Source organism: Hemitrygon akajei, chromosome 12, assembly GCF_048418815.1.
Source record: "Hemitrygon akajei chromosome 12, sHemAka1.3, whole genome shotgun sequence".
NCBI classification, from domain to species: domain Eukaryota; kingdom Metazoa; phylum Chordata; class Chondrichthyes; order Myliobatiformes; family Dasyatidae; genus Hemitrygon; species Hemitrygon akajei.
In genome coordinates this window covers 55,602,406-55,629,079 of record NC_133135.1, presented here as the reverse complement: position 1 = coordinate 55,629,079, position 26,674 = coordinate 55,602,406, and the positions used below count along the sequence as shown (strand labels likewise).

General features: G+C 39.0%; 1 protein-coding gene across 14 annotated transcripts in view; it reads left to right on the top strand.

The window, feature by feature from the left end:
- The window catches only part of lrrc7 (leucine rich repeat containing 7), a 584,278-nt gene that overhangs the window by 170,555 nt on the left and 387,049 nt on the right, over positions 1-26,674 (top strand). For 2 of the 14 annotated variants that reach the window (XM_073063126.1, XM_073063122.1), the window contains exon 1: positions 21,873-22,019. The exons of the other annotated variants lie outside the window; for them this stretch is intronic. The gene's annotated coding sequence lies outside the window, so the exon portion shown is untranslated. Of the gene's footprint in view, positions 1-21,872; positions 22,020-26,674 lie in introns of those variants that run through there. 14 annotated transcript variants of the gene reach the window in all.

Below are 26,674 nucleotides of genomic sequence, written 5' to 3'. Positions count from 1 at the left end.
TGGTATGGAGAGGCCACTGCACACGATCAGAAAAATCTGCAGAAGATTGTAGACTGAGCCACTTCCATCATGGACACTAGCTTTCCCTGGATCAAAGACACCTTCAAAAGGTGGCATCCATCATTAATGATCCCCATGACCCAGCACATGCCCTCTTCTCATTGCTACCATCAGGTACAGGAGCTGAAGACACACTCTATGTTTCAGGAACAGCTTCTTCCCCTCCACCATCAGATTTCTGAATGGACAATGAACCCATGAACGCTACCTTAGTATTTTTCCCTCTCTTTTTGCACCACTTGTTTAGTTTATTTTTTATATATACTTACTGTAAGTTATGGTTTTCATTACTATGTACTGCTGCCACTATACAACAAGTTTCACGGCATATGCTGGTGATACAAGTGAGGGCTTCTTCAATCATAGTGGAGGGAAAACACACTTCCTCAAGTTTTTGAGTGTGTTTTCACTTTACTATGGTTGATGGAGTCCTCATTTGTATTTCCTCCGTATCTTGAACTGCTCTACCCTACCCTACCCTACCCATCCAGAGAGCACAGAGATAGAATTCTCTTGATTCTCACCTTTGATCCTATTAGCCTTTAGATCAACACATCATCGTTCGTCTTTTCTGCCAGCTGTAATGTCATCCCACCACCAGCTATATCTATTGCTCCCCACCCCTTTTATGATTTCTACAGCATCACTCTCTCCACAGCTACCTGGTCAACTCCTCCTGGCCCATGCATCTCCCCATCATCTCCCCCCGATTCTATTTGCCACTTAGCCCTTTCTCACCTCTTTATACTGCCTATTTGCTTTCCACACTGATGAAGGGTCTTCATTAACCCTTTGCCTGCACGGATCCTGTTTGAGTTCATCCAGATGTTCTTGGTGTTCTACAGTCCAATATCTCCATTATCATTTTCCTCTTTAAGATGCAGATGTTATGATGGAATTGGAATATTATGAGGGTTTATTATTGTACTGAGGTACATGCCTTGCATACTGCTCCTGCAGACCATTTCATTATACAGTGCGCTGAAGTAGTACAAGGTAAAATAAAAACAGAATGAATAACAAGGTGTAACAGTTCAAATTACCGGTAAGTTTATTAACAAAGTACGTATATGCCACCTGAAGTATAAAACAAGTAGAGAGGGTGCTAGGCATACAGCCTTGTGTGCATCTGTGCTGATGGTGATTGTGCTGCAGGGGAAATACAGTGCAGATAGACAATAAGTTCCAATGATATAACTATTGGCTTTTACTAGCAGTTGATAGCCATATAGAGCTGACATCATTTCCTCCCCAATAGGATATTAGTGAGTTAAGTAGGTTTCCATGACAATCGGATAGTTTTGTGGGCATTGTAACATCAGGACTGCAAGGTTCTGACTGAAACTATCAACTATTCCTTTCTTCTGGCAGGTGCTGCTTGACCAGACAATGAGTTAAGAGAATGGCAACCTTTTAACAATGGTGCCTTTGCAAACACTACCAATTTTGAATGTTGGAAAGATGATGTTAGACTGACAAAAAAAAACTCAGCTACTATTACAAACTACGACAAAAGCATTGTCTCAAAAATATCGCAGCAATACTTTGATTTCAAATTTCTCTTTTCTGAGAAGTTTAAGACTAGTTCAATTAAGATGTTCACTGACAGGTTGAACTACTTTATGTGCTTAGAAACAAAGAATTTAGAGATCTGTCAATTCTTGTTGACATTGCTGGAAGATTTCAAGCTTCTAGTGCTGACTGCAAATGTGAATGGTAGATTCAGTCTTATGAATTTAATCAAACGTAAATCCAGAGTCAAACTAGAAGTGGAACATTTGGATGAGCTAATGAGGATTAAGACTTATCTTTCCTCTGGATGCAAAATTAAACTGGATAGTGTTTATGGGCAATAAATTTATAATAAAGATGATGAGAAAAAGTTGGTACAAAATGTGAAAGGTGTTCTTTGTTTTACTGTTTCGTTATACCTTTCGATTAATAATTCAAACTATGTGAGTTTTCAATTTACAAACTTTGTATATTCTAAGTATTTATAATGCATATTACAAAAAAAAACATTTAAAGGCCATGCAGTTTTCAGGCTGTGTAATAATTTCCTGCTCAGAGCAAGGGTTGGTCCATGCAGCTATGGGGAAAAATTAGAGGGATCGTTAATGAAGACATAATGTACAAGACTTTTAATGTTCCGGTCTTGGTTCTAGTACAAGATGATTTTTCTTGTACAAATAAAAGGGCCTTGTGCAAATTTACTGAAGTAGCATGATATTAGGTCTCTTTTCAGGATGCAGTATAATTTCTAGTCCACATGTGTAAATAACTTGCATACATTAACTTAAACATGAAAAGTTTGCATGCCTTTTGCTAATCTATCTGCAAAATTCTTTTGGAGAGTAGAATTTCTATTTCCCTGTAAAGTCTTTTACTTCTCTTTTCCTATTTGGATAAATTCCAATAGTGTTTGAAGCTTACAATCTAGAAGAATTCCTTTATAAGAACATTCATCATTCTCCTTTGGTATTGTGAGATTAAAGATTAAAAACAATTGATAAGACAATGTTATTTTCATAATCTCAGCAGGGAAGTTTGCCTCCTGGACACACCATACAAATCACAGTTTTCTGCAAACTAGAGGATGGGAAGTTGCAGGATGTTTGTATCCAAATACCTGACTGGTGTTACCAAATTGATACCTTGTGCAGGATGTATGTATACATTTATTAAACTGTAATTTTTAACAAATTCTTGGGCCACCATAGATGGAGAAGATTGGGTTTTGCTTAGTGTACAACAAATCTTATAAAATGGGAGAAATTTATGTGCATTATGCAGTTTGCTAAGCTTCAGCAAAACTGACTTTTCAGAAATTTTGATACTTTGGTATCTGGCTCACAGGATAACTTGTTTAATTTGCATTCTTTGGAATCTCAATTCCTGTACCCCCTTTTCACTCAGCTAGTTTGCTGGAAAATTCATTATAAATGTATTTAGCATAAAAATGTGCTGGCGTATTAATAAAAATAACATGCAATAGTTTGAAAAATCTGTCAGACTGGCACCACTGAAGTCCCAAGCGTGCTGGATTATCAAGGTTTTAATTAGGTCATGCTTCCTTTACAGATGTAATACCAAAGTAAGATATTACAGAAGGGTATAAGGAACAATTAAATCATTAATGCTCAACAGTGAGCAGAGTTTTGCTTACCATTCAAATGTAGTTAAATTATCATTAGGAAGTGAATTAAAAACTTGATTTTTTTTTGCCTTATAAATTGCGTGGCGTGTGTAGACTTCAAAGCTGAATTACCTTTTACGATGTAAACCAAACTTATTCATTTATCAGCAGCTTGACAAATACTAGATGATTATTGAAGGACAGCATTTTGAAGCTAATGCCTAATGCAGGCCAAATGCTTTGTAACTGATTGCATGGTATAATCTGGATCAGCACAAGTTCACAGCTTGAATCATATAGTACTATGATTTTGAGTGTGTTGCAACTAAGTTCTGATGTTTTATATGTGAATTGCAGAAACTCAATCATTCTCAACTGTATGATACAGGCTAAAGATAACCATACAATTCTGGATGCAATGCCTGCTACATGTTAGATATTAAGACATCACGTGTCATTTGCAGTAGAAATTGAGTCTACCTTTGAAAGTCAGAGAGTAGTTGTCTCTGGAGGCCTGAGACTAATGGAATGATGCAGTGTTTGGTGCTGGCTCCATTGTTGTTTGTCATCTATATCAATGATCTGGACGATAATGTGGTTAACTGGATCAGCAAATTTGCAGTTGACACCAAGATTGTGGGTAAGTGGAGAGTGAGAATAACTATCAAAGCTTGCGAGCTCTGGACCAGCTGGAAAATGGGCTAAAAATTGTCAGATAGAATTTAATGTAGACAAGTGTGAGGTTTTGCACTTTGGTAGGACCAACCAGGGTAGGTCTTATACAGTGAATGGTAGGGCCCTGGGCAGTGTGGCTGAACAGAGTTATCCAGGAATATAGGCCCATAATTCATTGAAAGTGATGTCACAGGTTGGTTGAGGGGTCATAAAGAAAGCTTCTGACACATTGGCCTTCATAAATCAAAGTATTGAGTAAAAGAGATGGGATGTTGTGTTAAAGTTGTATAAGATATTGGTGAGGCCTAATTTGGAATATTGAGTGCAGTTTTGGTCAATTACCTACAGGAAAGATGAAATTAAAAATGAAAGAGTACAGATAATGTTTACAAGAATGTTGCTGGGTCTGGAGGACTTGAGTTATAAGGAAAGATTGAATAGGTTAGGACTTTATTCCTCGGAATGGAGAAGATTGAGAGGAGATTTGATAGAGGTATACAAAATTGAGTGGTATAGATAGTGTAAATGTAAGCAGGCATTTTCCACAGAGGTTTGGTGGAACTACAACAGGAAGTCATGGATTAAGGGAGAAAGGTTAAAAGTTTAAGGGGAACATGAGGGGAAACTTCTTCACTCAAAGGGTCTTGAGAGTGTGGAGATAGCTGCCAGCACAAGTGGTGCATGCGAGCTTGGTTTCAATGTTTAAGAGAAGTTTGGTTAGGTATATGGATGATAAGGGTATGGAGGGTATTGTCCCATTGCAAGTCAATGGAATGATGGGAGTAACAAGTGTAAATGGCTTAGCATGGTCTGCATGCTCCAAAGTGTGTGCTTTTGTGCTGTGCTTTTTCATGACTCTATATTATTGAGGCTTTGCCATAACTACTGCTGCAGTGGGCCCATTGTGTGTGCCTGGATATTGGATAGGGTGGGTACAAGGGGAAATTTTCCTATTTCCATCTCCAAAAGTGTACTAAAATGTTGTAAATCCATTAAGCTGGCAACAACTGCACAGAGATAAACAGTTTGCTTTTCAAGTCAATGATGTTGAGTAGTTTTGTTCCCTGGCTACCTTCAGTGCATCTTTCAAATTAATGTTCATTATATGTGTAATTATTAACTGAAGGTGGATGAAAGCTAGGAGTCAGGAGAAGGGTTCCTTACCTGCATTCTATTTGATGCTGTAAGACTCTTGAGACTGTGGTTAATATTGACGACATAAAACACTACTCTGCCCCACCTGCATGAAGTGAAAATCTGATAATCTGCTATCCATGTGTTTGTATTTCCTAATGTTTAGGCACCTGGCTCACTGGGTGCTGAGTCCTTCTTGTGCTCCTTTGAGAATCATTGGAACCTTCATTTAAGTGCTCTTGAAGTTCACTAGGAACCCAGTTCCCATGCTCAACTCCACTCTGCAGGGTTCCAGTTACTGCATGGCCTTAAGCTGGCCTGTTTCACTGATATATTTATTGTAATACTTTATAACACCTAAGAAAAGTGAATTAAAATGTATTTTGTATCAACAGTCATCCAGTAGTCTGTTTCAAACAAAAAAAATATCTGGCATAACTAATGTGCCAAGTATGCCTCATTTTGGGCCATCCATATCTCAAATGATTCCTCTGACAGCAATGCTGATATTCAAAGTGAATTTATTATCAAAGTACATATGTCACCATATGCCACCCTGAGGTTCATTTTCTTGTGGGCATTCATAGTAAATAGAAAGAAACAATTGAATCAATGGAAAAACTGCACATGACAGTGACGGCAAACAACCAATGTGCAAAAGACAACAAACTGCAAATGCAAAAAGAAAAGAATAAAATTAATACATATATAAGCAAAAAATGTTGAGAACACCAGTTGTAGAGTCCTCAAAAGTAAGTCCATAAGAGAATGGACCAAAGAATGAGTCCATAGGTTGTGGAATCAGTTTAGTGTTGTAATGAGTGAAATTATCACCTCTGGTTCAAGAGACTGATGGTCGAGGGGTAATAACTATTTACTAACTTCGTCCTGATGAAGGGTCTCGGCCCGAAACGTCGACAGCGCTTCTCCCTGTAGATGCTGCCTGGCCTGCTGTGTTCCACCAACATTTTGTGTGTGTGTTGTTTTAACTATTTACTACTTCACTTTTATTTTCCTTCCTCTTTATCCTATTGTCCACTGCTACAAGCATTTGGTTACCTTTATAATCAGTTCTTGATTACCTTTTGGAATAATGATTACTGGGCATTACATCTGTATTATGCTTCTTCATTAGCAAAATGTTAAATAGTAACGGAAGGCCACTAGCTCCAATATAGGGTGGCATGGTGGCCTAGTGGTTAGCATGACACCACTTTACAGTACCAGGAACCCCAGTTCAATTCCAGCCACTGACTGTGAGGACCATGTGAGTTTCCTCCAGGTTTTCTGGCTTCCTCCCTTAGTCCAAAGAGGTACCAGTTGTAGGTTAATTGGTCATTGTAAATTGTTCCATGATTAGGTTAAATGGAGGATTGCTGGGCGGCACGGCTTGAAGGCCTGGAACTGCCTGTTCAGCACTGCATCTCAATGAAAATAAAAAAAATATAAAAAGATTTCTGTTTCTGTTTCTATTTCATCTGAAGTAGCTCCACATGACCCATTTCATTGCCTGGGTACTATATTATAGCAGTGCCTCCATCATTTTGGAGTAAAAATCATATTGATCAAGAAAGTTTTCCTTTTAGAAATTTTCCTTTTAGAAATTCATGCCCTTATTCGAGTTTAACACAATTATTGTTCTGGTCAATATTGGGAGAATTAATTTCTTCCGGTATTGGAAATCTAGCTTTTGTGAAGCCTAATTTCCGTGCCAGTCTGCTCCTCCTCCTCCCTATTTGATAACCACTAACATGGGAGAGATAATGTTTCTTTTTAAGTTTTGGCATTTAAATCCAATCCAAATAAATTTTATCTTTGATCCCTGTAGAACATTCTCTCTTTCTAGCATTATTATATCACCCTTAATTACAACTGTTGCAATCTTTTCCCTCCCCTTCTCTTTCTTCACTGAATTCAGGAATTTTAAGCATCTGATCCTTTCTGTTTTTGAGGCAGGTGTTGATTGTCATGCTAAATGATATTTTCATATGAATATTTGCACCTGGAAAATGCTCCTCTTATTAACTACACTTCATACATTTGCACACTTCTGCAACACATAAACGTCCATTTATAAGCCGTATTGCTTGAGTCAGACCACATCTGGAGATTGATGTGCAGCTTTGGGATGTGCAGGCATTGGAGATGGTCCAGAGGAGGTTCACGAGAATGATCTTGGGAAGGAAAGGGTTAATGTATGAGGAGCATTTGATGGCTTTGTGCCTGTACTAGCTGGAGTTTTGAAGAATCAGGGGGAAACCTATTGAATGTTGAAAGGTCTAGAGAGAGTGGATGTGGAGAGGATGTTTTCTACTATGAGGGAGTCTAGGACTAGAGGAGCCAACTTCAGAATACAGTGATGTCTCTTTTAGAACAGAGATGAAGAGGAATTTCTTTAGCCAGAGGGTGGTGAATTTGTGGAATTTATTGCCACAGACAGCTGTGGAGGCCAAATCATTGGGTATATTTAAAGTGGAGGTAGAGAGGCTCTCGATTAATAAGAATGTCAAAGAATATAGAAAAAAGACAGGAGTAAAGGGGTTGAGAGAGATTTTTAAAAAACACCCACGCTGGAATAGTGGAGCAGACTCAATGAACTGAATAGCTTGTTTCTACTAGGTCTTATGGCCTTATGAGTCATGTGAAAGAAAGTAAAGTAAGCCTGCTTGAAGATCCTCTCTCCTGTTTCTTTAGGGCTGTGCATATTAATCCATTGTCTTCCCTGTTAATCCATTGAAATATTTTCCCTGCAGTTGTTTTATATGCATCAATGGAGTTCCCTAAAACAGTACGTGTATAGCCTAATGAGGCACTGTATGGATCTGTCCACATATTGTTTTAAGAAACATTCCAGCCTTGGTTGATGGACCTTTCAGTGGGGAACACTTGGGTTGGTTTATTATTCTCACATATACATGTCCTGCATGCTGTTCATACAGATCGAGCCATTACACAGCGCACTGAGGTAGTACAAGGTAAAACCAAATGCAAAATAAAGTGTAACAGCTACAAAGAAAGTGCAGGTAGACAATAAGGTGCAAGATCATTACAAAGTTGATTGTGAGGTTGAGAGTCTATCTTATAGTACTAGGGACCATTTAATAGTCTTATAACATCAGGGTAGGAGCTATCCTTGAGCCCAGTCGTACATGCTTTCAGGCTTTTGCATCTTTTTGCCCTAGAAGAGAAGACTGAAAAAAAATGTTTGGAGTGGGCGGGGTCTTTGACTATACTGACAGCTTTACTGAGGCAGTGGGAAGTATAGATCGAGTCCGTGGAGTGGAGGCTGGTTTTCATGATGTGCTGGGCTGTGTGCACAAATCTGCAGCTTCTTGCAGTCATCGGCATAGCAGTGTGATGCATCCAAACAGGATGCTTTCTGTAGTGCTTTATGAAAATCGGCATTGGTCGTAGGGACATGCCAAATTTCCTCACTCTTGAGGAAGCAGACTTGTTGGTAAGCTTTTCTGGCCATGGCATCTATGTGGTTGGACCAAGGCAGGCCATTGGTGATGTTCACTCGGAGAAACCTGAAGCTCTCAACCTTTTCAAACTCAGTGCCACTGATCAGGAACGTGATCAAAAGTCGATGAGCAGCTCTAACCTTGAGGGGAAGTTTGTTCACTTTTCACTATGTTACTCAACTCTATTTACTTCATATACTCTGATTCGTGGTTATTTGATATGCAGGCCACTGTAGAGGTATCCTGTACAAACTTGCAGATGGTTAATCTGGCCACACAGTCATGAGTATACAGGAAGAAGAGTAGGGCCCTGAGGATGCTGCCCTGTGGAGCACCAGTACTGAGAATAATTGTGGTAGAGGTGTTGCTACCTATCCTTACTGAATCTGATCAGGAAATCAAAGATCCAGTTGTAGAGGGAGGTGTGACACCCAGAGTTTGCTGAAGGGTTTGCTTGGAATTACAAAATTGAAGGCAGAGTTGTAGTCAATAAACAACAGTCTAATATTTATTCTATTCAGAGATGCAGCATGGAACAGGGTGGTGTATTTACTGATAGAAGATTTTAAAGTTGTGAAAGGCATAGGAAATCAGACTCCTTTCCATGGTTAACACCAAAGGACATGCTTTTAAGGTTGAGGGGTGGTGGAATTTAAAGGTGAAGTCAGAGGCAATTTTTTTAATGCACAGTGGTCAGTGTCTGGAATAGGTTATCATCTCAAGTACTGGAAGCAGGTACTTTGGTGGAGCTTAAATGGTTTTTAGGTGGACACATGAATATGGAGGGATATGGATGAATCACAGGAGGAGAGCATCAAGATCAACACAAGAATGGTTGTACTGTTCTATATTCCAGAAGCAAGTTCCCAAGTTGAAGGTTGGAAAACTCCCCCATAACCAGATTTTGCTGCTGAGTTGCATGCAGAGTCAAGTGGCCATGCAGTGTGACAGATATAGAATAACAGACAATGAAGTTTGTCCTGGGCTTGCAATGGGTCCACAAACTTCTAGGCTGTACTCACCTGCAATGGGCAAGATGCTGGCATTCTTTTTGGGTCACTGTTTACGGTCAGCTTGATTCGGCACTGAAAATGGATCCATTTCTGTTAATAGCTTTTGCATAACAAATGCAGTATCAATTTGATTCTGTTTGAATTGATGCCCTCTTTCCTCCAGTTGTGTGCTTACATTATATGAATCCTGAGTTGGTGCTTCTTTGCTACTATAAATTTATTTGTTGTCCCTGGTTTGGATCTTCTGTGATTCATTGTTGGATTACATCAGAATTGGAACATTTTACATGCAGTCATTGCAAAACTAAACGGCCAAATTATTTATAATTAATTATACTGGTCAGATTATTGAAAACAAAACAGTGTTTTCATTTGAAATCATTTTTCCCCCAAAACACTTTTTTATAAGCACAAAGCCTAATAACACCAGAGTGGAACCTCTTGCTATCCTCAGTTTATATGTGATGGAAAATCAACAAGCCTCTGTTGAGTATTTCCAGGATTTTGTTTGTTTCTCTTCGCATTCCCAGCAGTAGGAATACTTCACCTTTCACGTCCCTATTGCATGTTTTTCAGTCAAATACTAAATAAGACTGGAGATCTTCAATCACAAGTCTTTGAAACTCTTCCTCAAAAGCATTGCTGGTTGTTATTAAATAAGTCAATAAAATCTCTAGCTACTGTGTATAGTTTAATCCCACTATGAAGCCATAAAATCTATTGAAGTTAGATGTTTGCTTTGATCCTCTGGTTAGACCTTGGCCTCTGTACCTCCTTCTGCAACTGGATCCTTGAATTCCTCATGGGGAGACCACAGTCAGTACAGATTGGTGATAACATGTATTCCTTGTTGATAATCAGCATAGGCACTCCTCAAGGATGCAGGTTTAGCCCATTGCTGTACTTTCTGTACATTCATGATTGTGTGGCTAGGCAGAGCTCAACCATCATCAATAAATTTGCTGATGACAGTACTGTTATTGGTAGAAACTCAGATGTCAATGAAGAGGGGTAGAAGAGTGAAATAGATCGGCTGGCTGAATAGTGTCAGAACAACAACCTTGAACTCAAGGTCAGCAAGACCAAAGAATTGATTGTGAACTCCACGGATGGGAAGGCAGGAAAACACACACCAATCCTCATTGAGGCTCAGTTGTAGAAAGGGTGTCAACATCTCAGGAGCTATCCTGGCTCGCCATGTTGATGCAGACTGAAGATCCACACTCAGTGTTTTAGGAACAGCTTCTTCATCTCCACCATTAGAATCCCTGACCATTTCACACTCTCTTTTGCACTACTTATTTATTTAATGCCTTTATTAAGGCATAGAGTTAATTTTTATGTCTTGCAATGTACTGCTGCCACCAACAACAAATTTCACAACATATGTCAGTGATGATAAATTTCATTTTGATTTTTAACTTGTTTCTAATTACTTTAAAATCCCATACTTAAGTCCAATGCCTCTTAAAATTCCATATACTTATATCAGGTCATCTCTCTGCCCCCTTCACTCCAAGGCAAACTAGCCCAGCCTATCCAATCACTAAAATTTTCCAATCGAGCCAACATCCTGGTGAAACTACTCTGTTCTCTCCAGGTTCTCTTCTTGTAGAACGAGAACTGTGCACAATACTCCAAATGTGATATAGGCAATATTTTGTAAAGATGCAGGGTAACATCCTACATTGCATATTCCACACCCAGACCTATGAAGCAGAAGTGCTTTATGCCTTTTTCAGCTCCCCATCTACTTGTGTTGTAAATTTTAAGGAACTACGGAGTTGAACTCCAAGCTCCCTCTTTCCAACAACATTACTTGGTTCTCTATAATTTGCTATATGCATCAAGCAGTAATTTGCCTTCTGTTTGAGATTGAATTCCATCTGCCAAGACTGCATCCAACTTTGCATCTGATCGATATCCTTCTGCAGCTGTAGACAGCATTCCTCACTACTTGCTACATCACCAACTTTCATGCTATTTGCAAGCTTGTTAATTATACCTCCTATATTTGCATCCACTTCATTATACTGTATATCACAAGCAACAAGGCCACCAGCACCAATCCCTGCAGCTCAGGAAAAAGGCTTTGATCAGAAAAACATCCTTCCATCAGTATCTCCTGCCTCCTATCGCCAAGCCATTTTTTAAAAAATCCGATTAGCCAGATAACCTCTGGACCAAGTTAACATGTGGGACCTTGTCAGATGCGTGTCTACCACTCTACATTTATCACTTCATAGTTACATCTCAAAATGCTGAATCAAGTTAGTGAGAGAGGATTTCCTACATACAAAGTCCTATTAACTGTCCTGATCAATCCCTGCTTTTCCAAATGTATATAAATCTTACTCCTTTGGATTTTCTCCCAAGTACTTCCCTACCATTGAAGAAAGGCTCACTGGGCTGTAGCTTCTTGACCTATTCCTGCTGTCCTCAAATAAAAGAGCAAACAATAGTTATTCTCCAGTCTAACAACACCTACCTGTGACAAGAAACTTGGAAAAAATCTCTGTTTGGACCCCAGCTATTTTGCCCCTTGCTTCCTACAGCAATTGGTGATAAATTATATTGAGCCCTGAGAATTTATCAACCCTTATGTGTCCCATTCCTCCCCCTTCATCCTGACCAGCTTCAGATTTTCAACATTCTCTTCATTGAGCTTGCCATTTTCTAAATACTTCTTCCTGAATACAGGTGAAAAGTATTCGTTTAAGACTTTGCTCAGATTGCCCAACTCTCTGCATATAGATAACCCTTTTGGTCTCTCAGGGAACCCATGCTTTCCTTGCCATCTTCTTGCTCCAGATATACTTAAAGACGTCTTGGGATTATCCTTAGACTTACTTGCCAAGAATTATTCATGATCCCTTTTTATAATCATAGAGCAATATGGTATGGAAATCAGGAACATTAGCCCAACTGATCATGTTGCCTGACTGAGCTAAATCCCATATGCCTGTGTTTGGCCCAATCTCTCCAAAACCTCCTCTATCCACATACTTGTCCAATTTTTTTAATGTTATAATTGTACCCTCCTCTAAGACTTGCTCTACTAGGTTATTTCATGACACGTGTTGCACTGTGGAAATAGTCAGCATTAGATAGATAGATAGATAGATAGATACTTTATTCATCCCCATGGGGAAATTCAACTTTTTTTCCAATGTCCCATACACTTGTTGTAGCAAAACTAATTACATACAATACTTAACTCAGTAAAAAATATGATATGCATCTAAATCACTATCTCAAAAAGCATTAATAATAGCTTTTAAAAAGCTCTTAAGTCCTGGCGGTTGAATTGTAAAGCCTAATGGCATTGGGGAGTATTGACCTCTTCATCCTGTCTGAGGAGCATTGCATCGATAGTAACCTGTCGCTGAAACTGCTTCTCTGTCTCTGGATGGTGCTATGTAGAGGATGTTCAGAGTTTTCCATAATTGACCGTAGCCTACTCAGCGCCCTTCGCTCAGCTACCGATGTTAAACTCTCCAGTACTTTGCCCACGACAGAGCCCGCCTTCCTTACCAGCTTATTAAGACGTGAGGCGTCCCTCTTCTTAATGCTTCCTCCCCAACACGCCACCACAAAGAAGAGGGCGCTCTCCACAACTGACCTATAGAACATCTTCAGCATCTCACTACAGACATTGAATGATGCCAACCTTCTAAGGAAGTACAGTCGACTCTGTGCCTTCCTGCACAAGGCATCTGTGTTGGCAGTCCAGTCTAGCTTCTCTTAGACCCCTTTTAAGTCAATCCACTCTCACTTTAAACCCTGGTCCACTAGTTTTGAGCTCCCCTATCTTGGGAGAGATAACTGTGGCTTTTCACCATATCTTTGCCCCTCATGATGTTATAAGCCTCTGTAAGACCATCCATTGGCCTCCTCTACTCCAGGACAAAAAGATAATTGATGCTCTCCTTATGACTTAAATCTTTCGTTGTTATTCACCCCATTGTGTCTTTTTTGTGCCCTGTACAGCTTAATGACATCCTTCCTGTAGCAGATGATGAAACAACTCCTGTAGTTGATAACCTGACTGATGAAGGCAAGTAGGCAAAACATCATTTTCACCACCCTGTGCTGGAACTTCCAGGAAATTATGTTTTTGTACCCCTAGGTCTCTCTGTTAAACAACACTCCCAGCACCCTACCAGTTACTTTTTAAGTACTGCCCTGATTTGTCTATTGAAAATGCAACACCTCACATTTAGCTGAAATCTCATTTGTCAATCCCCTGCCCACTGGGAATTGAATTCCTGTTGTAATCTTGGCAACCTTCTTCACTGTCCTCTGTACCAGCAATTTTTGTATGATCTGCAAATTTACAGAACATGACACCTGCAATCTCATTTAAATTGATAGTATAAATAATGTATGATGGGAATAGAGTGAGATGATGGAAGGATTTAAATAAAGGGATCAGTATTTTAAATTCAAGGCATTGGTGGTGAGGAGTCAATATTTCAGCTAGCACATCTACGAACACAGAAGACTATGACTATTTATATTATCTATGACCCTCATAAATTTTTATAAACCTCCTAAGGTAACTTTCCTAATTTCTTCCTTAAGTGCTCTTCTGTGTACTATATTCCTCGAGAGATTTGTTCTATACAAGTTGCTATTTCCTTAAATATATTTCATAACCCATTTACTGTTATATCTTTCAATATAATTTTATAGGCATCTTAGCTAGCTTACCTTTCACAACTATATAATAAGCAATAATTAATATTTTGAATTCAACTAATGTGGAACCAAGAAAGGTAGTACATTGTAAATGGCAAGAAACTTGGAAATTGTGCAAAAACTCTTAAAATCTCATGGATAGATACCAAAAATAAAGGACTAATGAAACATTATTCTTTATATCAATTAGCCTGGAGCAAATGGGATAAGTTTTATAGTTTCAAGCTTTGCCCAAACTTACACTGCACAAAGGGTATTGGCATTCCACAGCTACCTGTTCCCAGGTAACACACACACATGATTGCCACTTAGACAGTTCTTCACTCTTTTCTCTCATGTAGACCAACAGAATCTGCACATCAGTCCATTAAATGTCAGGCAGTGTGTGATTCCTTACCCATTTCAGTATTTGTCGTGAGCCTGCCTGACCCTTGACCCCATTTCTGTATTTCTCGAGCATATCTGATCCATCCGGGCCTCCTGACATTTTAAACATTAATTAAAATTAGTTGATCATAAATTTCTTACTTGCGCCTGTTCTTTTTGTAGATGTGCTTCCTGATCTATATGCCATTGAATTTAAAATTCTGATCCCCATATTCAAATCCCTGCAAAATCTCACTCGATTCCATTTTTAGTACAGTCCCTCAATTCTCATTCCCATTGGTGACTGCCTTCCAATATTTCCCTTTTATAAGATTGCTTATTAACTCTGTGGAGATATCTGATTCAATTTTCTTTGTTAGTTTAATATAATTTTGACTGATTTGTCGCCTGTGATATACATAAAAATGCAAGTTGTTTTTATAAAGAGGATTTAATTTACTTTTGTGAGATTATGGGAAAATTGAAAGTTGTTTGCATTCTTGATGGTAAGGTAATTCTGATGAATAGTTTAGTCCTGAATGTCCATGAACTATTTAACCTCTGGGTTGTGGAGGAATTGTGAGATGCCTTACATCCAAACCCAGGCAAAAGGCTCAATGCCTTTACGTGCCTTGTTTAGTTGGAATGGAATACTTAAACACCACTTCCATTCGAAATTCCCACTGACTCTCCTTCAAAAAAACTCGAGGGTGAGCAGCCAGAGGTCATTACAATACATATTGATACAAATGACACTGTTAGAAGAAGGGACGAGATCCTCCAGAATGAGTATAGGGAGGTGGGTAAATAAGTTGAGAAGCAGAACCTTGAGGGCAGTGATCTCCAGATTACTCCTGGTGCCATGTGATGTTAAGGTCAGAAATTGAAGGATAGGCCAGATGAATTTTCAGCTGAGGAGCTGGTGCAGGAAACAGGGAGTCAAGTTCTTGGACTGCTGGGTTGGTTGCACTTGGATCAATAACCTGGCAGGGAAATTTGTTTGTGCTACACATGAGCGTTTAAACTAGACTGGAAGGGTTTGGGACAAGGAGCAGTAGCCAGCAAGAGCAGGTAGTCAGACTAGCCAGTGTCACTGTAAATGCAAGGAAAAGGCTATTCAGTTAAATTGCATTTACTTCAATGCGTAAGGTTTGACAGGTAAGGTGAACGAACTCAGAGTATGGACTGCAATAACAGAAACATGCCTGAGAGGACAGCATGACTGGCAGCTCAATATTCCATGACTCAAATGCTACAGGTGTGACAGAGGAACAGATAAACAAAGAGGTACTGTCACCTTTTTGATGAGGGAAGATGGAACAGCAGTACTTAAAGATTTTATTTTTGGGTGGGGGGTATCTTCAGGCCTTTTGGGTAGAACGTAGAAACAAGAAGGCGATGGTTAGTCCAGTGGTGTTGTATTATAGACCACCCCCCTCCCATATTCAACTGGAACTTGAGCAGGCATGTAGAGAAATTGCTCATAGTTGTAAGAGCAATAGCATTGTGTTAATGGCAGGTTTTAATTTCCCTGATAATTCTCTGGACTATCCAGAGTGTTAATGGCCTGAATGAGTTGAATTTATGAAATGTGTTCAGGAATGTTTCCTGAGCAATTTTTCAAGGGCCCTCTTTGGGGGTGTGCAATACTATCTGAGAAGATGAGGTGGGGTAAGTAACTGAAGTGGCAGCCAGGGAGCACTTTGGCTTTACTGATCAGAATTCTATTAGTTTTATGAAGTATTAGAAAAGGATGGGGCAGGTCCATAGATTAGGGTCATAAACTGGAGCAAAGCTAATTTTGGGGGAATAAGGCAGGATCCAGCAGTGCTCAACTGGGTGAGCTGTTTCAAGGGAAAAGAATGAGTAGCAAGGGGGAGGCTTGTAGGAGTGTGATATTAGGAGTCCAGGCATACCATGTTCCTGTGAAGGTGAAGGCTAAATCTGGCAAGTTTTACAGAACCTTGGCTGATCAGAGGGATTGAAGCTCTGGTCAAGAAAAAGGAAACATATACTGGGTTTACAAGGTCAGGGATGAGTGAATCCATTGATAACTTTTGAAGGACTCAGGATAATCTTAAGAGGGAAACCAAGATGGTAAAGAGAGCATATAAGATGGATCTGGAAGATAATGTTAAGGAAGATCCCAAGAGGTTCCTTTGCTGTACAAAGAATAAAAAAATCAGCAGGTCCAATTGCATCTTGAGCTGCAGGAGATGGGTGGGATTTTTAATTAATATTTCTCCTCAGTGTTTACCGAGTGGGGGAAAATCATGATTTCCCATAAGATGCAGGTGGCAGAAAAACATGTGGAGATGTTTTGGAAGATATTTGTATTACCAGGGAGAAAGTATTTGCAGCTTTACACTGCATTAAGGTTGATAAATCCCAGGCCATGACTGAGTGCATCCTTGGATTTTATAGGAGGCTAGAGGAGAAAGGACTGAGGCCTTTGTGGAGATATTTGCTTCATTAGTCATTGTTGGAGTTAGAAATATAGAAAACCTACAGCACAATTCAGGCCCTTCGGCCCACAAAGCTGTGCCGAACATGTCCTTACCTTAGAACACGACCTTCTTATAGTGAGGCAACCAGAATTAAGCACAGTATTCCAAGTGGGGCCTGACCAGGGTCTTATATAGCCGCAACATTACCTCTTGGCTCTTAAATTCAATCCCACGATTGATGAAGGCCAATACACTGTATGCCTTCTTAACCACAGAGTCAACCTGTGTAGCAGCTTTGAGTGTCCTATGGACTCGGACCCCAACATCCCTCTGATCCTCCACACTGCCAAGACTCTTACCATTAATACTAAATTCTGCCATTGTATTTGACCTACCAAAATGAACCACTTCACACTTCTCTGGGTTGAACTCCATCTGCCACTTCTCAGCCCAGTTTTGCATTCTATCAATGTCCTATTGTAACATCTGATAGCCCTCCTCACTATCCACAACATTCCCAACCTTTGTATCATCAGCAAATTTACTAACCCATCCCTCCACTTCCTCATCCAGGTCATTTATAAAAATCATGACGCGAATGGGTCCCAGAACAGATCACTGAGGCACACCACTGGTCACCGACCTCCATGCAGAATATGACCCGTCTACAACCACTCTGCCTTCTGTGGACAAGCCAGTTATGGGTTCACAAAGCAATGTCCCCTTGGATCCCATGCCTCCTTACTTTCTCAATAAGCGTTGCACAAGGTAACTTATGAAATGCCTTGCTAAAATCCATATACACTACATCTACAGCTCTACCTTCATCAATGTGCTTAGTCACATCCTCAAAAAATTCAATCTGGCACAACCTGCCTTTGACAAAGCCATGCTGACTATTCCTAATCATATTATGCCTCTGCAAATGTTCGTAAATCCTGCCTCTCAGGATCTTCTCCAACAACTTAACAACCACTGAAGTAAGACTCACTGGCCTATAATTTCCTGAGCTATCCGTACTCCCTTTCTTGAATAAGGGAACAACTTTTGCAACCCTCCAATCCTCCGGAACCGCTCCCATCCTCATTGATGATGCAAAGATCATTGCCAGAGGCTCAGCGATCTCCTCCCTCGCTTCCCACAGTAGCCTGGGGTACATCCTGTCCAGTCTCAGTGACTTATCCAACTTGATGCTTTCTAAAAGCGCATCCTCTTTCTTAATATCTACATTCTCAAGCTTTTCATTCCACTGCAAGTCATCCCTAGAATCGCCAAGATCCCTTTCCGTGGTGAATACTGAAGCAAAGTATTCATTAAGTACCTCTGCTATTTCCTCTGGTTCCATACACACTTTTCCGTTGTCACACTTGATTGGTCCTATTCTGTCACGTCTTATCCTCTTGCTCTTCACATACTTGTAGAATGCCTTGGTGTTTGCCTTAATCCTGTCCACCAAGGTCTTCTCATGGCCCCTTCTGGCTCTCCTAATTTCATTCTTAAGCTCCTTCCTGCTAGCCTTATAATCTTCTAGATTCGAATCATTACTGTTGTTGTTTTTTTTTTAAACCTTTCGTAAGCTCTTATTTTCTTCTTGACTAGATTTACAACACCATGGATCTTGAACCCTACCATGTTTTCCATGTTTCATAGGAATGTACCTGCTCAGAACCCCACACAAATATCCCCTGAACATTTGCCACATTTCTTCGGTACGTTTCCCTGAGAACATCTGTTTCCAATTTATGCTTCCAAGTTCCTGCCTGATAGCCTCATAGTTCCCCTTACTCCAATTAAATGTTTCCCTAACTTGCCTGTTCCTATCCCTCTCCAATGCTATGGTAAAGGAGATAGAATTGTGATCACTATCTCCAATATGCTCTCCCACTGAGAGACCTGACACCTGACCAGGTTCATTTCCCAATACCAGATCAAGTACAGCCTCTCCTCTTGTAGGCTCATCTACATATTGTGTCAAGAAACCTTCCTGAACACATCTAACAAACTCCACCCCATTTAAACCCCTCACTCTAGGGAGATGCCAATCAATATTTGGGAAATTAAAATCTCCCACCACAACAACCCTGTTATTATTACTCCTTTCCAGAATCTGTCTCCCTATCCACTCCTCGATGTCCCTGTTACTATTGGGTGGTCTATTAAAAAAAAACCCCAATAGAGTTATTGACAACTTCTATTCCTAACTTCCACCCACAGAGACTTCATAGACAACCCCTCCATGACTTCCTCATTTTCTGCAGCTGTGACACTATCTCTGATCATCATTGCCATGCCCCCACCTCTTTTGCCTCCCTCCCTATCCTTTCTGAAACATCTAAAGCCTGGCACTTGAAGTCACCATTCCTGCCCCTGCACCATCCAAGTCTCTGTAATGGCCACAACATCATAGCTCCAAGTACTGATCCACGCTCTAAGCTCATCCGCTTTGTGATGAGTTCACGAAGGAAGGTTATCAATATTCTGTTTGAAAAGGGTAGCAAGTACAAGCCAATGAACTGATGTCAGCCTAACATCAGTTGTATGAAAGTTACTGCAGAGAATTCAGAGGGACGGGATCTACCAGCATTTGGATAATCAGAGTCTACTTCGGAGGAGTCACCAGGACTTTGTGCTTAATAGATATTTTGGAGTTTTTTGAAGAGGTAAATAAAACGGTAGATGTGGGTAGGGGAGCAGATGTTGTCTGTTTTGACTTCAACAAGGCCTTTTACAAGGTCATCTTGATAGTGTTCGGCAAGATTAGGTCCAGTGGAATCCTGGGAGAACTAGTTCAGTGGATTCAAAGTTGACTGAAAGGTAGGAAGCAGGGAGTGGTGATTGAAAATATTTTGTAAGAATGCAGGCTGGTGATTAGTGTGCTGCAGGGGTCTGTATTATTCATTATTTATACAAATGATTTAATTACAAATGCACAAGTCCTGATCAGTATGTTTGAGGATGACACAAAATTAGGAGTGTGTTTTTATAGTGATAAAGGTTACTGTAGACTGTGAGGGGATCTTGAACAGTTAGGGAAGTGTTCCAAGGAGTAGCAAATGGATTTCATTACAGACAAGTGTGGAATGATGCATTTTGGAAAGTCTAACCAATGTAGGGCTTATACTTGGAATGTAATAGAACAGAGAGATCTCCGAGTGCAAGTGCATAGTTTGTTAAAAGCAGCATCAGGGATGGGCAGGGTGGCAATAAAGGTGTTTAGCATACTAGCTTTCATCAGTCAGGGCACTGAGTATAGCGGCTGAAACACATTGGAGTTGCATGGATCATTGGTGAGCCACACTTGGAGTACAGCACACAGTTTTGATCACCCTGTTGTAGAAAAGCTGTAGTTAAACTGGGACCAGTGAGGAGAAGATTTAAGGATAATGCTAGGAATGAAAGGCCTGAGTTATAGGGAGAGATTGTCCAGGTTAAATCTTTATTCCTTGGAACACAGGAGAATGAGGGGTTGCCTTATAGTAACGTATAAAATTATGAGAGACATAGATAAGATGGATGGTAATAGTCTTTTCCTCAGAGTAAGGAAGTCAAAAAAAAATGTAGGGTGAGAGGGGAAAGTTTTAAAACAGACCTGAGGGGCAACATTTTTCACAAAGATGATGAGTTGCCAGAGAAAGTGACTGAGGCATTTACAAAGCATTTGGATAGTTAAATGGAAGGGTGGGGATACGAGCTGATCACAGGAAATTGGGACTAGCTGGGTGGGCACCTGGTTGGCGTGGATTCAGTGGGCTGAAGTGCTTATGTCTGTACTGTATTGCCCCATAACTCTAAAATTGCTAAGACTATCTGTGGTGCTGCAAGAACTGAAATCAGCTAACTGATGATTGAAACATGAGGTCTGAAGAATCGTGACTTTATTCGCTGGCATTAAGGAAGTGCTGAGTAAGAGGTATACTTGTGTTTAGACAGCCATGAAACAGGAATAAATGATACCTGGCCATGTCTTCAAAGTATAAGCTCTATTTTTTTTGATGAAATAATTTAATCATAATTTTTAAAATGTAGGCTGCAATAAGATTGCAGTATTTAGGGTTGTTTTGTCTCTGAGAAGAATACATTTACTGATTTTTAAATAAATACATTAACGAAAGGATAGAAATCTCACGTGGGTGAATCTGGAACTGAAATCTCTTCTAAAAATGCATCATAACTGCATGGCTTAGTGGACTGTACCAAATCCCTGTCTGTAGGAGGAATGGAAGGATAATGACTGTAGTTTAGATTTCTCCCTCAATGTTATTTCTTGTTAGTTTCTAACAAGTGTCAATAATTAACATATTTCATCATATCATTTTACCTTCTCTGAAAATGAATCTTCCCTCCTGGTCATGTGAATGATGTACCTTGTTCATTTTTATTTCCATAGTGGGTAATTTCTGCAGATAGAGATATGAGAAAAGATGTACTCAATTTATTTGTCAGAAGATGACTCTAATGCTGAATGAAATCTCTTCCTCCACTTCATGTTGGACAAGAAATGAAGACTCTTTTAATTCATAGCCTCAAGCATAAATTATTAAATGCATGTGTAGTGTTGAAATATTTTAATTCACTGAATATGAGACAGAAACACTGCGTTGCCATGCAGAGGCAGCAGGTGTCGAGAGACCCTTACATAATGAATCATTAAGGCAACTGCAGAAAGAACGTTAAAGCACTTCATAACAGTGACGTTTGGTGTATGGGGGTGGGGAAGTGGGCTATATGTGTGTCGTGCCACTGATTCATTTTGCTGCAATTCTTTTGGCTTCTTTCTTTCTTTCGAAATTGGGGCATACCGATGCTGTCAGTTCTGTCAAGCACATGGCTTAGTTCAATAAAAATCTACGTGTTACACATGAGTCCATATCGGTTTTGTGGGTTTAGCGCCAGGCAGATGCCCCAGAGATGGAGAGGCTACAGCTATCGACAGACTTAGTAGAAGTGAAGTAAAACTGCCAATTGCTGAATCAGTGTTTTATTAAAACTGGATTACTAATGGACAATTATTCAACCTTTCAATGTGAGTATGCGATTTAAAGCTTTGATTAAAGTGGCTTTCTGATTGGAAAGTATCAGTAATTTTTGACATGCATGCTTAAAATCAATGAGTTGTTGCATTTTGAAAATGAAGGTTTGGAAAACCAGTAACTTATGATTATTTTTGTACAAAGATACCTATTGAATGATGCATTAGTTCAGAAAAGCTAAGAACCATTTTTCAAAGGAAGGGCAAATATATCGAGCCTTAGCATATCATAGGAACATTGAACATTGAAAATATTGACTGAAATATATACTATGTAATAGAATTATCTATGCTGCTTAAAGAAAATGTATTACTCAAGGGTTAGAAATGCCCTCCTAAATGGTTGTGCAGTATTTAAAATGTACCTTTTTTATGAAGCTGACAATCTACTTTACTACACTTTGTACTTGGAAGAAAATACTTGGATATATTTATCTGCTAACAGACAAATGATACCTACTGTGTACTGAAAATGCAGCCATTAAAGGTTGATATTTTTTGTTAAAGAAATAAGTTCAGCAAGTCAAAGACATACCATGGCTTTTCAGCAACTTAGCTTTGCAAAATTCATATCTAGGTCATTGATGCTTCTACAACTTAATCTTTGACAAAATGATTATGATTAACAGTGCTTTGATTTAACATTAATAAGTTTTATTTGTCAGATAAATCTTTATTCTGCCTCAATATCTGAGCTATTTTATTTATAATCGAGGACTAGTTTATTTTATAAGGCAGGGACATGAAACAATCTTCCTTTACATTGGGGGAAATGAGAGCTACTTAATTACAGTATTTAGTTATTAATAATATTAATGGATCTGTTTAATTTTTATCATTTTCTTCTGCAGTCATCATATTTAAAGATCTGTTTCAGCACAATTTTAATGGGTCATCCATTAAGTTGAAGAGGCTCCTGGGAGTCTTGACCTATGTTACATTTAGAGCAGAAAAATATATATTTATAGTCAACATTTGTATGGTGCATATTGTGTGGCTTCAGTTCTGGGAATGACAATCATTTTTGACTAACTGTTTCTGATAACTATAAAATTATCATTTTCTTTTAATTCATTCTTGAGACATAGATATCCCTGGTAAAATTAGCAGTTATTGTTTTCTGGTTTTCTAGCCAGATCAAAAGTCAGCTAAAAGCTGACTTTGGTGTGGGGCTCAAATCACATATAAGATAGCTGAGTAACAAATTTTCATATCTTGAACAATATTAGTGAGGTGACTGAATTTTATGACAGTCTGACTGTTTGTGGTTATTTTTTATTAAAGTTTTTTACTCCTGAATTCTAAATGTATCTTCGAATTGCTGAGGTGGGACTTGATTTCAAGTTCTCTGTTATTATTCCAGGTCTCTGAGTATACTTTATCAACATAATACAGTACATACCCAATATATGGCACAGTTATCACTTTTATTAAGTACATTCTGTTGGCCCATTTAGACTCCTTTTTTTAAAAAATGCATTCATTTTTGTTTTGAACCCCTCCAAATTTTCCACCTCTGATTCAAAGTAGAATACAACATCAAAAACCCAGTGCTATCAAATGCCTCACCTTTGAGTTCATTCTTTGCTCCTGAGACATCTAACAATAAAGAGAGTCACGTTAGAGCTAAATTATTTCCATACCAAATATAAACTTTTCAAGAGGTTGCTGAAAGTGTTGCAAACTGTAAGTTTGACTTTTTTACCTCTGTCATTTTCCAGGTCAATAATACCAAGGTCAAGTATAATGCATTTCCTACTATCTTACTAAAATCAAAGAACCAAAAACTGAGATAACTTGAGCTGTATGTAGCTCTGTTCACTTTGAATGCAAGTGTAACATTAAACAAATGCTATGATGATCCTTCCTTTGCTAGTAGGCTCACAGCATCTCTGTTTACAATACAGTCAAAGTTGACTTTATTGTTATATGTACAAATGCACGTATGCACCGTTGCAATGAAAAACTTATTTGCAGCAGCACAGACACATAGCATCATATAAGCAGCCTCCACAAGAAAAAAACTTAAACAATTTTTACAAGAAAGAACTTTCCCAACAACATTATTTCTCTGTTTTTAACATGAAGATACTATCCATAACTTAGTGAATCACAAATTTCAGTCTTCTTGCACTGTCTCTGAATGTGCATCAAGTTGAACAAAGTATAGGTGTTCAATCCTTCCACATACTCTCATTACATTGATTGCATTCTTTGATGTGGGACATGTAGTTGAAAATAAGGGAAGCTTATGGCAAAAAAAAACATTGGGATAATACAATAATAATGTTAGTGATCGTTGAGTCAAACCATATGGTGCAAAAATTGAACTAGTAGAAGGATTTCTGTAGAGTTTGTCAAGTCCAAGGCAAGAGTGAAGAATAGGGCATGAAAAAGGATGGTCCAGTTTACTGAAATTTCATAATAGCAAAGGTAACCACACTTTAAGGAAGAGAAATAATTTAGAAGCATGCTAATTAAATTTAGGAAAGGATATTTTATGCAAATTGAGGTATTTTTGGATGATTACTGGAAAGGTTGTATACTTCAGATTTCTAATTTCCAAGTACTTTGTTATTGAAATACTGCTATTGTCTATTCCAAAGCAAGGTAAGTTTTGGCCCAAGTGTGCAGGCTAGTTTTGTGAAGATTATCATTTGGATATTATTTAGAAACAAATGGATGTCACTAATTATAAAGTGAGTGTTTAATGAAATGCAAAACTTCATTGGACCAGTAATCAAGTTGAAGAGAGTATAAGGACATAGAATAGAAGCAGAAGTAGGTCTCTTGGCTCCTTGTGTCTATTCAGCATTTCATTTAATTCTCAGCTGATCTTTTACCACTCCACCATATCCCCACATGTAAACTCTTAATTCCCCTAACATTTAAAGGCATTTTTAATCCTCTGTCTTGAAAATACTCTGTGGCTGCGCCTTAAATGACATAATGACTAGTGAATTTCATCAATTTCTAGGTGAAGACTTTTCTTCTCAACTTATTCCTGAATGGCTCACCTTTTGAGACTGTGACCCCTTGCTCAGAGATTCATAAACTCTGCATCTATCCTATCAAGATGCGTGAGAATCTTGTATGTGTCAATAAATGCATCTCTCATATTTCAAATTCGAGAGCTCAGACCTTTTTCGCTTAGTCACTTATGACAAAACCTACCAGTGTGAGAATCAGTCTGATTAACCCGATCATCAGATCAAAGGGAATTCACCCAAACTAAATGCTGCATTCCATTTACCTTTCCTTTAATTAGACCTGTACACAACAGTCCAGATTTGACCTCACCAGGGCTCTGAACAGTTGGAATAAATTTGCTCTACTCTCTGTCATGTAGTCAAGGAATCCTGGAACAAAAAACAGGCCCTTCCACCCAACTGGTCAGGCCGACCAAGATTATTACCTGAGCTAGTCCTATTTGCCTCTGTTGGGCCTATAGCCTATCTCAGCTACTTCACCTGACAGTTCACTCCATCGCTCTTCATACTCTTTTCATATTCTTGTACTAAACAACTGATCTCTTTATGGGTTGCTGTCTGATATTCGGAAATTTACAATTTTTCTTGAAAGCACCAGAATACCTGTTGTTTTTTCATTCCATATGATGAGCCAGGTCAACCTGGCCCTGGCCTGCAGCTGGACTTGCCACCACAATACCTGCATTTGAGAGTTGTAGGTGAAATGCATGTAACCATGAGTACTGAGAGGACTTAATGCATCTTAAACTGTGGCTCTGCCTCCTGTACACCATGATAGCCCTTGACAGCTAGCTTGCTGGTTGGACTTTTAGGTTTTGTTCTATTTTAAATTGATCCAACAATCAATGACATTAAAAACTATTCCTTATGTTTTATATCACTTTAAAATGATAAAAGTAAATACAAATCAACAAAGTAGATTAAAACTGCAACAAATAATTTTAAATTATTACAATTAAAGTAATCACTTACCTGCACATACATTATTCTACAGGGTTTGACAGCTCCATTCAAATAAATAAATACTGTCACATTTTATTCATAAACTTGAGATCTTGCAGATGCTGGAAATCCTGAGCAACACACACAAAATGCTGGAGGAACACAGCAGGTCAGGCAGCATCTATAGAGAGGAATAAGGGGGAAGAATAAGAAGGCTTCTTCCCCTTGCTTTCCAGTGCTGATGAAGGGTCCTGGCCCAAAATGTTAATTATATTCCTTTCTGTAAATGCCTGCTGAGTTCCTCTAGCACTTTGTATGTGGCACATTTTTACTTATCAGCTTTGCCAGAGTCAGAGCTGCAGGTCAAGTTCAAAGTGCCTCCAGGCTCTTTCTTCAAAAAGTCACTAATATTACTTATTTGAACAATAAGTACTGTATAACAGCAAGGAACATATCTTTCATTGAGTTGTAGACTTCATTTTGTTGTGACTTTAGAATAGACATATAATTGGGACAGTTATTCATTTCAACCACACTCTCTTCCTCTAGTGCACTGGTTACAGTCTTTTCCTAGTATGTTGTGTGATTCTAACTGCAAGTTAGGATGGTGTAATCTTTTAAATGTCTGCGTACTGAGATTCCTCAGGAGCACTATTCAGCAAGCTATGTAATCGCTGCCAGATAAAAGCATCCATCTACTGTGATCCCCCATCAGCA